At 36.8% G+C, this 13675-nt stretch overlaps 1 long non-coding RNA gene across 6 annotated transcripts in view; it reads left to right on the forward strand.

Annotated features, from left to right (window-relative positions):
* Positions 1-12880, forward strand: part of LOC108444994 — a 118181-nt gene extending 105301 nt beyond the window's left edge. For all 6 annotated transcript variants that reach the window (XR_001859722.1, XR_001859726.1, XR_001859727.1 and 3 more), the window contains one exon: positions 12658-12880. This is a non-coding gene — a long non-coding RNA (uncharacterized LOC108444994). The remainder of the gene's footprint in view (positions 1-12657) is intronic.
* Positions 12881-13675: the final 795 nt, after the last annotated feature.

Here is a 13675-nt window from a genome sequence, read left to right on the forward strand (position 1 = left end):
TTCTTGATTCTGTCTATAGCTTTTAGTGATTGCCTGGTTACTTCCACCATTTCTACTTTTTTTCCCAAAACCTCAAAGAAATGCAATCTTCATGCTTTTTGATTGAGAAATACATGAGTCGTATGTTTTTTTCATCAACAAAGATGTTGTTGCCATGATGACCAATAGCACCCAGAAGCCCACTTGCACTGCATTTGGGACACATAATTACTTTTATTTGTCTTTCTTATACATAGATGCATCTTTGACACATGAATTCATTCTATTTATAGCTTCCTAGTCTTTATGATATTGGCATTACTCCTAGTTCCTTTGTAATAAAGATATATCAGAAGAAAACCTACTTCTCCTCCAGGAAACAGATTTCTGATTGACTGAGCTACAAGAGTCAGGTCTTTCATTTGATGAGCATTTTGATCTGCACACTTTCCATTCCACTTGAGTAGAGATACCCTTGAAGGCAAACAGAGAAGGTTCCCCTAGTAGGTGGTGGCAGCTGCAATTTCTAACTGGCTTTCAAAGTTGCTTTATGCTCTGGATCCTATTTAAACATCAACCAGTGAATGTTCTGCGGCAAAACCTGGGGTTCAGTCTTTTCCTCTACCAATAAAGATACTCATAATAAGTAAGGTAAAGACCCCTGTCCTTTAACTTGGTCTACTGCCTCATTCAGAGGCTTCCCTTAATTATCTCAGCCATGACCTGGCTTCCTGCTCAGAAGTCAAAAAACCACATCCTCACTGCAGGCCCTAATAATTCTGTGCCAAAATATTGTGTACAGAGAATAGATTGCAGTAAGGACTCATAGTCCTTTTTGTTGTTAAAGTATTGGGTACAGTCATAAGACATTGCTTATTTATTTGCCCATTTCTATGCATTCTGGTTAATATTCTTCATGACAGGTACCCCTTAGGTGTTTTTCTTAATCTACAGCCCCTTAGGTGTTTTTCTTAATCTACAGCTTAAACCATTGTTCCATTCCTGAAGCTGTGACTGGGGAAAAAACATTACTTTTCACTGCTGTCAAGGCTTTCTCTGGCAACTGAGGGCCTGGGACAGTGCTCGACATGGCAACAGAGCCACACATTAAAAAAAAAGGCAAAGGGAATTGAATAGCTCCTTAGTCAGACAGCATTATCTCTTCTGTGAGAAATATGACAGGTGATCTTGTAATTAAATACTATGTTATAGACAGAAGAGAGCTAAGTGAAAGCTTTGTACTCAGCTGAGAGCTGTAACTACCTTATTTGAAAAAATGTTTTTAATATAATTATGTGTGATACATTTTTATGTGAATGACACATGCAATTAATCTATTAAATCCTCATTAATTCTTTAAAATGCATATACTGAAGAAAATTAAATATTTATTTTAGACTTGCAAAAACTTACCAGCCTACTTTTAAAAGCCACTAAAGACTTGTAGTTTTCAGTTAATAGGAAAGATGAACGGTCAATGCCCATCAGCTTTTCTTGTTTTCTATAAAAAAAAGCTATGTTTACATGGATAAGAAATGCCATAGTTATTGGATGCTTCTAACTGACTGTAGATGTAGCCTAGAGCACTAGAGGAAATTACTCTGCCTGGAGATGAGTTAAAGTTTGCTTTGAAGACTAATCTAAATTTCACAACCAAATTGTCCATGGAACTGGTTAAAAAAAATCTCAGTGCAAATACCTATTTATTTAGCTAAAGTTATTGTGAGGCACAGAGCAATACAACTTGTGATCTTGTCCACTTCTAGTTATCCAGATGCAAAAGGCCTTGTAATGCAGAGAGAAAAACCACACTTGAACTCTTATCAAATAGTTAATAAAAATATATATACTTCATAACATACATATATTTGTATCTATTTTACTGTGCAGTGGTTTCTGTTGTCAATTAAAGGATACTAAAAAATTGAATAATACATTTAAATCTCAGATAACTGAGACTTGTGCAGACCACCAAAATCTGCAACTTCCAATCTTTACAAGTTTGGCTGGAGACTAGTTAGGTTTATTATTCACAGCACGTGTTTCTTTATGAGTCCTCAATAATCAGAAATGCAATGACAGCAAATGCCTGGAACCCAACCCATAAATGATGATGAATATTCTTTCAGAGATGAGGTGCTGTTAATCTGAGAGGAGCTATCATGGGTTACAACCTGCCTATAAGCAATACCTCAGTTCCTTTTTGAGTTTATGTGTAGTGATTTCCAGATGAAATTATTTAGATTACAATATCTAATTTTAATCTATTTGATTTTATGAATTTGAGATTCTTATTTTTCAGTGCATGAAGATAGCTGTGTTTTAGAGCATACAGCTCAACATTTCACATTAAGGCTAACATCTTTTTTACCTTAAACACAAACCTAAAATGGTCTCTCAGGGTTTGCTTAGCAATGATGACAGGAAGCCAGTAGTTAGGCTAGTGATTTTCTGCTTGAGGCAGTGCAAGCACTTGTCAGTGAAATGTTCTAAGGGGACCTTTTCACAACCTGACTCCACTGGTTCACAGGCTCTCACAGGCGCAAGGCCAACTCTCCACCATTTGATCATGAGCTTACAGTGCATGTGACTGGGGAAAAAATTCAAAGAGCTCTTTCAGTGAACATTTGGGTCAGAACTTTTATTATATAAATAGGCACCTGCTGCACAGAGCTGTGGCAGTGAGCATGTAGGCATATGCTGCTATTCCAGCATCTCTTCTAGGGGAATCTCTGATCTGGCCCCATACCTGGCTGTGTGTCTTCATGGAAGACACTGCCACTATTTTAAACTTTACATGCTTCTTTCTTCCTCCTAAACAAGTTTAGTCAACTTTTTCTTCCTAGAGCTGGAACATCTAATACAAATTACAAAGGCAAAGATCCTGCAAACCCTTTGGTGAAAATGATGTCAGCATTCCAGGTAAATATTTAAAAGACAGAAATATAATGAAAAACTTCAGACATTTCTATTCACACTTGACTCATTTCTTGTGCTGTGCATAAGGTCTTGCCACATTGCAGCTTGTGTTGGTGTTTACAGCCTACCCTGTCAGGGTTTATTTTAATTCTCCATAATTCATGGACAATTGACCAGACAGGTAATAATGTGACATTATTTAGTGAATACTATTGAGAAATACTTCAATTTGTGTATTATTGATTCAATCAAAAATTTTGACTCTTTATAATGACTATGGTCAGTTGAATCAAGATTGCTAGTGGGGAAATGCATGACCATTAGTATCCAAAAATGTCTGCAGAATGTTTTAAAGTATTTTACCATGCCTATAAAGTAACCATTATTCTAGAATAATTAATTTGGTCCTGAACCACTGAACAACAATCAGAGATGTAAAACAGGCAAAGTAAAGGGCCATTTAGCAAATTAATGTTTCCTGCTTCTCTTCAGGATTTAACTCCCTGAAATCTAGTGCACATGAAAAATCTAGCAGAAAATTTAGTCTGTCCATGCTCCATCACTAACAGAGCATCTTCCTCAGGGACACTTCCTGGCTACCTCTCTCTATTGTGTCCTCATCATGTCCAGGTGAGCACACCCATGAGTCTGCATGAGCAGACTTTAATTCAGAATTAGCTTTGCAAGATAGAGGCATGGCAGCATGTTGTACTTTGCAATGCTGTACTTCTTTTGGCTTGGCACATCCATGGGGAAGAGTAACACTTCAGACAAACATGTCTCTGGATATGAAGATAGAGTTAACAAATTAATCATTGCCTGCTCTCCATTTGATCATTTTAGGGGCTGTGGTTTTTATTTAACTTGGATATCCTCCATTCAATGAAATGGAGAGTCATGGGTTCATATTTTTCAGTTTTCTTAACAAAGATATAAAGATACTTGAGACTGATGCTGCCTGAGACCTATGCAGCAGCAGCACCCCTCCAGAGCTAAACCTGGATCACGGTTTCTGATTTTCTAGGGCTGATTTCGTTATTCAAAGCTGGGGACTGAGCACTTTGGCCCGTAACCACCATTGCTGCTCCCACACTTTTTGAAGCCATTTCTGATGCCCTCCACACAAACTCACAAAGCCTGACTTTGCTGTATCCCCACCTTACTAAGTAAACAAGTGTCTCCCACTCAGCTGCCCTTTAATCAGCAGGCAGATAGAGACTAAAGGTGTGAATTCTTTTTAATCAAGAACCAGGATATCAGAAAGCAGTTAATAATCAAAAACCCATCAGTTAGCAAGCAGGTAACAAAAACTGCTCACCAGAGGTACCCCTAGAAACTACCAAAAGCAGCTAAAATTCTCACAAGGAAATCTATTTTATTAACAGACATCAGGCTAAAGCAGTTTCATTACATTTAAGAAATAACTCAGTCCTTAGTTCAAATATAGCAATAGGAAAGAGATGCACAGAAGTAACAATATATATATTTTATTGAAGAAGAGAATAAATTCAGGAGTATATTGAAGAAGAGAATAAATTCAGGAGTAATCAATGTATCATGTATGCTCAGCTAACCTTTTTCTACTCCAGAACAATCACCACTAAGAACAGAAAAACATCACATGATGAAATACATTAGTGAAATTTATAACTGGCTTCTTCAGCAAAGTGCAGCTTGACCTTGCACTAACCTTGAAATCTTGAGAGCAGGAGCAAACTCATTAAACTATGAACAGCTTGCGTAATATTTAAGTAGCAAATATTCCCATGAAAATTAATTGAAGTATGAGGATTATGAACACAGTTACATATTTTTAGTTTTGCCAAAGGTAAATGGGAGACTTCTTCTGACTATTCACACAAAAGGCAGGAGGAAAAGAACAGTAATCTCCCTAACATACTTACATTTGACTAAAGATTTTAAAAAGAAAAACCATCTTTGTAGGTCAGATTTCCAGAGATGTGTGTACCAGTATCAAGTTCCTTGTGTGGATTTATTTTTGCACCTTGGTATTTTTGTACATAAATGCTACTCTAGACCTGTTGTGTGTGCAGTCTTCACAACAGCATGCAAAGGTACAGAAATGCTGACTAGCCATGAGCCCTAGATGACATTCATGCAGCCCATGGGCACTAGATAGCAGCAGCTTTGAAAACAGTCTCTGATGATTCTGAGGTTCTTGACAGACTAGCTAGTAAATAGTAAATCACTGTGTGTTTTTAGTAATCTCATATAAACCAAATAATATTACATCAATACAAAACTGCAGTAAAGCACTGGCTAATTAAACCCTTTGAATGATTAAGCCGTATTTATAGATCTTCCAACTCAAACAGATCATACCTGGAAGATCAATACAAGTGTTAAATAAGTCATTAGCCTCTTCAAAGATTGCACACAAGGTCAGTGAATTGTGATGGTGGAACATTTTAATTAGCTGAACACTTGACCTATGAGAAGAGAACCAAGAACAATTCACTTGGGTGGAGAAGCTCTGCATGTCTGAAAAACATCACATTATCTTTCTAGACCTTGATTTCTCAATCAATAAAATGGAAGCAAAAATTCTGTAACACAAAAAACTCCACTGAAGTTAAGTAATAGCACATGTTTGTAATGTTGTTATAGCACATACTAAATGTGTTATTAAGGTTATATTTTGTTCTCACATTATTACACCAAGAATTTATTTTACAACTATCCTCACCTTACAGTATACTATGGTTAAAAGAAATACTAGGAAAAAAAAGAATTATGTTACTGCTCAAGTGAACCTGGCACACTTCCAAAAGTTGATGAGAATTTTTTTTCAGATCCTTCCTGGAGTTTTTTAGGGTCTCAAATCTTGCCGTCCCTTCCTACCTGTTTCACATTCAACATGACAATATTGTTTATCATTTATTTGGCATTGATGGTGAATGATAAATCTCTGTGATAAGATATATGGCCTTTTATTCATAAGAAAAACAAATCCAACTCTGAAAAAAGAAACTGAAATCTTTGTAGCCCAGGACAGTATCCTCAGTGGGAATGTTTCACTGATATTTAAACCTGAATTGGAGGTACCTTCTCCAGTTCATTGGTTCTAGAATATCTGTCATCTATCTTCTAAAACTTATAACAAAAAGTCTAATTGCATTTTCAACTTCATTATTGGACCCCTGACTTTAAATTATCGAGGTGGAACCATTCCTCACTTCACGCATGGGATGTAACATCTGTTAGAAGATGACATCAAACATGCCTTCTGTATCATGGATTAGGCTTGATCGGCTCTTTGATTTTCTTATTTCAAACCCTAGAGCTATTATATTAACAACATCTAGCTTTTGTGCTTTTCTGTCACTGCCTGATTTTTCTTAAATTTTCTATAATATGGTTTGTTGAGAGAAAAGCTTAGCTAACCATTCATACTTGAATTGAGAATTCAGCGTGATTGCCCTGTGAGTGTGTGCCTGGAGGGAAGCAAAAATAAGGTTTCTACATGGAAAGATGAAGTGATTGAATTCAGTGCCTGAGGCCACAAACCTCATTTTCATGACTGTTAATACGTAGAACTAACTGAAAGCGAACTTGTGAGCTAGTGCATGCTTTTTCTCTTGTTCCATAAAAACTAACATTATACGTTCTACCTGGGAGATTTATTTTTGCTATTGCAAAAAAGAATGTCGCTGATCTAAGCCTACAGTCTGGAACATGATCAAATGATCTACTGCTACAAGAAGCTACTGAACCACTAGTTTGAAATTTTATCTAATGTACTTCTCAATGCCATGGATATCTGTTAAGGGCACGTTGCTCAGACCCTTGAAGTACTGTTTGGGATCCCAGCACTAATGGCACAATGGTTGAGGACATTCGTAGACCCAAAGAGTAATTGTATGTGGTCTCATCATGAACATAGCTCAAAATTGTGTTCTGCCGTGATATTGTCACAGTAAGTCCTGTTATGGATGAACCTCTGTAAATATTAAGTTAGAGATAAGCATCATCAGGGCATTCAAGCACCATTGAATTGTATAGAGTTCTCATTTATAGACTTTGATTTTGAAGTATTTCTAATAAGTAATGTAAACTCCAAGCTCCTGCTAGTGATACTTATCACACACAAAAAAGTTCATCACATGTTGTTTGATGACACATCAGTGCTTTGTTCAAAAATTGAATGTACCTCTGCCTTTCAAAAGAGGTTGGCCACATCACAACAGTGATCCCATTTTTCCAGGCTTCAGTATGTAACTGGTGACTGACCTCTGGGCTCAAGTTTCTTTTGTGAGTCAGTTTGACAATGGGCTCTTAACAACACAGTGGGAGGTCTTCAATGAGACAGTTTCCTAGACACTCCTACATCAATAGGTGTCATCTTCTCAAGTCCTGACTATAAAACATGATAGATGTCATGAGCAATAATAGATCACGCAGGCCTGAGCCATGGCAGCATGTCAAGTGACTTGAACAAGATACAGCTAAAAGTAAATATGTGCTCAACAATGCTCAAAAGCTTTCTTGTTTTGTCACTTTCTAAGAAACATAGAAAGGAAAAAAGCCTTTATCTACTGGTCCAAATGAGCTGAGAACTTGTAGAGCAAAACCTAGCTATTTTGATTTGTATTTGGAAATTTCAAGAATTGTTGGTTTCAGGGAGATCGATTTGTCATGTCTAGGGGCCCAGGAGTACTATGATTTATTTAGAATAGGAAACATTGGCTACTTTTAAAATATCTCTTAAGCATCACCTCATTACCACAGATCTCTGCCAATGGAGAAGATTGTTTGGCCTTGTTTTGTTTTTTGCCTTCTGTGTTGCTGCAGTGATAGGGTAGTCCAGAAGTTAACAAAAGTTAATTTCTCCACCTCCAGGGAGGTTTTGGGCTCACCATCTCTGAAAACATTCAAGAGGTATCTAGATGTCGCACTTGGGGATATGGTTTAGGGGTGCTTATGTTGACACTGATTTGATGGTTGGACTAAATGATCTTGAAGGTCTCTTCCAACCTTGATGATTCTGTCGTAAGTACCTACAAAAGAAGAAAATGTGAGTGATAACCTACAGACAGTTCAGTAATGAAACCTGTTTGTGCCAGTGTATTCCCACCTTGATTCTACAATCCTATTTTTAAATTATCCATCTGTTGTGGAACTACTGTGTTTACAAACTAGTGGAGAAGTGATAATTTTATATCAGCAAGTAATATGAGTCTCTGTCAGTGCACACAGCAGATCATAGATAGGAAGCACCACTGGAAGAATGGTGTTGTTCTGCAGCAGCCAGTTTTCATTTACAAATACTGAGAAGTAAAGCAGAGGAATTTTTGTACTTAAAAAAAATAACCTTCAAAAAATCATATCATACTATTGGTTCTGTTTTCTTTTATCTGAAAACAAAGTTTATCAAAACTAGGATTTTACCTCATTGCACTCAGTACAAATCCTGTCGTATGATCATGGCAGCTGTTCTACCATCACTATGGAGAAGTCTCATCTAGTTTAGCAGCTGATTTTAATCTCAACATGAAGTATGGATTAATAAGTGACTTATGGAATGGAATGATTGACACACCAAGCAATATGGTATTAGAAAGTGGGATTTGAAAGCATTATTAAAGAATGCAATGAATAAGTGTGAGCATGATGATTAATAGTATAATGTAGCAGAGGAGAAAAAAAATGTTAGCATAGTAGGAAGGGAAAACCCTGACCGGATTCTCAGCTGGTGTACACTGCCCAAACCCAAAGGAAATTAGGGAAGCTCTGACAGTTTATGGCAGCCAGGAATCTGGCCCCAGGAGAAACAAACTGAAATTAGGAAAAAAATTAAACTTTAGCTAAATATCTGAAGAAGAATCCTGACAGCATTAGCCCTTTAACTGAGAAACAGTCTCCAATGGGAAATGCTGAATATTTGGAATTAGATTAGGCAAAGCATTGAAAAAATATACCATGGGGACAAATTTGTATTGGAGGGGAGATGAATTAGACAGCCAAATAGGTAATTTTCACACATTCTATTAATTAATTAAAACTGATTGTATAAAGAAGAGAAAAGAAAGAGCTCAGCTTTTGCCGATATAATTGTTCACTGGCCCTGAGACAGTGTTTAGTGGGTGTCATACCCAGAGAGAAACATTCCATTGCTCAGGATATGGCATATATCTTCTTCAGCTGGATGTAATATTTATTATGAATAGCTTTTTTTTTTTTCTGCATATAATGGGAAATAATGGGAATTCAAAGGCATTAAATGGGGATGTTTCTGTGGGTGTCAATGGGATTTGAAAGTTGGCCATGAAATAGATAATTTTTTGTTTCCCTATGATGGTGTTGTCATACTGTCAGGCATGAGAAACAGAAGGCATGCTCATCTTAAGTTGTAACTGAGAATGTCCCTTCTTTAAATTAAAAAGGGAAGTCTAGACTTTAAATGAGAAAAATACAACATCAGGCTCCAAAAAGCCACTTTCATTTTCATATAAATATGTAACCATCATTTGTTTAACTCACACCAAGCTATCAAATTTTGTGGTGGGCTATAAACTTGTTGAGTCATTAGCCTGGCTGCTTAATGGAGGAAAACTAAATTTCTGTTCCTGCATAATGACACTTATTCACCGTAGACATTTGCATCACTTGGAAGCGATAAAACCTCATCCTTCATAATGAAGTTCTGAGCTGACAAAGAGGGAAATATAGTGTTGTGGGACAACTATGAATATAAAACAAGCTTAATAAAGAAGTAGTGACAAATTATATTATGCAAAATGCAATGCAATAAAAAAATGTTACTAACTCATTGGAAATGTCATAAATAATCTAAATAGTTTTTAACTGTCAAAGCCTTGAAAAATATATTCCTTAAAAAAATGAGGTAGAGAATAGATGCCAGTTTAATTGCCACCATATTTTGACAAGCATGGAGAACCTTGTACACAGTTTATTTGCTAAATTTAGCTCACTTGCCTAGGATGAAATTATGGGGGGAGCAATACTACTCTGCTTTTTCAACTCAGTGATGCCCCATCAAAAACAAACTACCTCAGCCATTTTTAAGTATTGATGTTTTCCATTTCAGATCAACATTTACAGTTTGCATTACAATCTCAGGACAACTGATCCTTATAATGCAAAGAGAATTTCTAATGTGTATGTTCAGTAAAATCATGTACTGCCTTCTTAAAACCAGCATTCTTTTTGAACAAGTAAATACACTGTCTGCTATATCTCTGTGGGTCAGCAAGTATGTGAAATCCCACTAGGACAGGTCCTTGTAACATAAAAGTCTTTGTCCAATTTGTGTGTCCAAATTACTCACTTTCCACTCTTCCAAAAATTTCATTTTACAGAAAGAAAAAAGACACTAGCATTTCAAGAATTGCTGGCAGCTCAAATAATAATGACTTAGATTCTATTTCTGCTGAAGTTTCATTGATTCCAATAGCCCCAGTGACTTGAATAGAAGCAGCTTTGAGGCTTGCATAACCAGAAGCATTTCTATTCATGAAAACACTTGCAAAATTAACTGCTAGTGTGATCAGATCTTCACTTCAATGGAGATTTGCCTGCTGACATAGGCACTTGTTTAATTATATGCTGCTCATACTTTCAATGTAAAATGTTCAAGATGCTTGTACCAGTTACTATGTATTCTAGAGTATGAGGCTGGTAGCGACAAATAATACATTTAATGTACTGCTAAGAGATCTGCAGAAAATCATATTGCCTTGAAAATGCAAAACTTGACACGTTTTGTTAAAGATTTTGATTTATTAATTTTTTATATGAATGACAGGAATCAAAAGTTGGAAATCCTACTTTGTCTTTTAGAAGTGAGACATTTTCTCCTGGGGCAAATGTACTTTAAATTTGCCTTTTGTTTTTCAGAGAAAATAGTACTTGTATCTTTACACAAACACAGAGGAGTTTCGTCCTAGATAAATACACATAAGCAATCTGAGCTATTTTTGAAGTATTTTCAAAGGAATGTGGGGATTTTTATCCTTTGGTTGTAATTATAGTCAACAGTTCAGTGCTTCATTTCAGAAACACAAAACTCAAAGTAAGCAGGTTGCTTTTAACATGCTCGTGAGCCTAGTGTAACTTTTTCTTTTACCCTTTCACAGTTGGAACTGGCTATACAATATTTTCCATTATGCAAGAGGATTTGGAGTCACTCCGTCTGCTATGCTCTCTTTGGTCATGTCCAATAACTGATGTTTCCAAAAACTCATTTGAATTTCCAGCTCTCCTGGGCAAGGCACCAGTCATTGTGATTATCTCTAAGGCTTGTAAATCTTCTCTTATTTTGAAAGTGCTTCATTTAGCACATTTAAGGCACAAATAAGCATTTACAAAACAAAAATTAAGTGATTTTTAAGCCTGAAATGTGACTGCAGAGATTCCATCAGAGAAGAAGAGGATCCAAATTGGCCGCAGTTTGGCTGCTGGCAAATGAGGAAAACTTTCCTGCCCTGCTGTTTTTTGTCTCTTAATAATATGAAGATGAACCTAGTGTTTGCTAGATTTTTGTAATTCATTTTATAACATCAAATTTCACTTCTATCTAGGGACTCTCCGTCCATCCAATGCCAAAAAAGCAAACTACTCCAATCTGATAAGAGCTATGCTAGAGAACAGAAGGATTAATTGCATTTTTCCCGGATCATACTCTTGGACCTTTTGTGGAGGCCATAATCAGCACAGTCTGCAGACACACTCCATGGCCAAATAGGATACATGACAGTATTTAGATGGCTGTAAAATCATCTTTCATAGCTGTTGCCTGGTCAAGCATCTATCATAAAACTTTAAATGAGAAAAAAAGCTTGAAGACACTTCCCAAAATGCCAAATGAAGGGAAAGGAGATTAGCTGTGCCAAACTACCCTGTCATTTACTAGACATGCAGGACAAGATCTGCTTGATCTAAGTCAAATGTGTGAGACTGGTTGCCTACAGGCACAAAAGACTTCTGTCACTCTTTGCAGGTCACAGTTTTTACTCTTGCCTTTTGATGTTGTATAATTCACCGGTGGAAAGAGCAACAGATTGAGAGAGTGGCAAGCCATTTAGTTAAGAGCACTCAGACATTGCAGGTTAGCACTGATTCAGGAGATGGCTTCAGTACAGGATCCACACTGACCCTCAGAAACTTTTCCTTACTCAATTCTGATTGTCTTCCCACAAAGAGATTTTAATCTGTTGAATGGATATTTTTGGCAGAAATAAGTTAAATTTCTAGATGCCAGAAGAGGCAGCTCCAAAAATGTAGTTAAGAAGAGGCCTGGTTTGCTTTTCCTTAACTCACTCTACTCTTGCCTGTGCTGCAGAGATCTCCCAGTCTGGCTTATTTCAGGACTTCAGGGTCAGTGAACCACAGCTGTAGAAGCTGATACCAAGCGTCTTGTGCCAGAAATTTTGGTATATTTTTATTATTTTTATTTCCTACTTTTTGTGCATCATAGAGGTTATTGGTTAGAGACTGAAATATTGGAGAGTCTCCTTGTAGCTGGGAATACTTTGTGCTCATAGGTTCTAGGGGACCTGTCTCAAATTTCCTTCTCAATCCTGAAGTTGCCTTGGATCCCTTCAAAACGGAAACAAGAGTAAGAATATCAGTGTGACTGCCAGACTCTCTCATTATTCAGCAAGAAAATAATTTTTGGAAACAAGTCATCTGAAGAGGTCTTCTTTTTGCCTGCATTAACCTTTATGTCATATTAATATCACATCATTCATTATGTTATATAATTTGTTTGTTTTTCAGTCATCTGGAAAGGCCTATGGTGATGTTCCTCTATCCCAGAATGATGAAAGTACGAACTGTACCAACTGTGCTGGCAAGAAGGTGTCAGTTTTGTGTTTCTAGGAACGCTCTGGACTTAAGCCTTTATATCTGCTGATCATCCTCAACTCCCATTTCATTTTGTAATTTACTGTCTCTTTACAGAATGTTTAATCTATATAAAGGCACAGATTTTATGCCAGCATTTGACATGTCAGTCTTTTTTTTATGCCTCGTCTTTTCTCACAGTCTAAAATCTACTTGATTTGGCTTTTCTCTGTATAATGAATATATTTTCACAAATTGGAAAAAAAAAACCACTAAAAAGACTAATTTCTGAATAAATCCTGCTGTGAGAAGGAAGTTATATTCATTTGAGCATTACTTGGTGATAGCCATCAGTTTGGTTATAAGAGGACCCTCTTAGTGTACAACACCAATTCAAGGCTGTTTTTCTTTGAATAAGCACTGAAGTAGATCTCACTGGGTTCTGTGCATTGCTTCTACCCTTCAGTTATGATTAGAAAGACAGTAGTAATTTATACTGCTGTGACTGCTATTCAAGTGCACAGATTATCTTCACTTCTCTCCGGATCAATGTACATAATGGCTCTTCTCTTTGACTGAGCTTCTGGACTGCAGTTCTGTTGCCCACATGTCATACTAAAACAGTAAACCCATAATGTCTGTGGGTAACCTTGTTATTCCATGTCCTCAATATAATGAATTCAGAGGAGAAAATAAACAATGAAGAAACATGCCTGCATGTACACACTGTGGTACTTCTCCCTGGGCTGATAAGTAGCATCTGCTTAGCTCAAGCACCCTTAAGTCTGTTGATGAGTGAGAGAAGACTGCAGCACCTCCTTCACTTGGGCTTGCCTTGTCAAGAGCTGTGGATAATACACTTGGGCTGTCCCCACAACACCAACATAGCTTGAGCCTACCATCCATTGGCAATAGACTGATGAACATCACAGGATTAAGTAAATAAAACGTA

Source organism: Corvus brachyrhynchos, unplaced genomic scaffold (assembly GCF_000691975.1).
Source record: "Corvus brachyrhynchos isolate BGI_N302 unplaced genomic scaffold, ASM69197v1 scaffold60, whole genome shotgun sequence".
NCBI lineage: Eukaryota > Metazoa > Chordata > Aves > Passeriformes > Corvidae > Corvus > Corvus brachyrhynchos.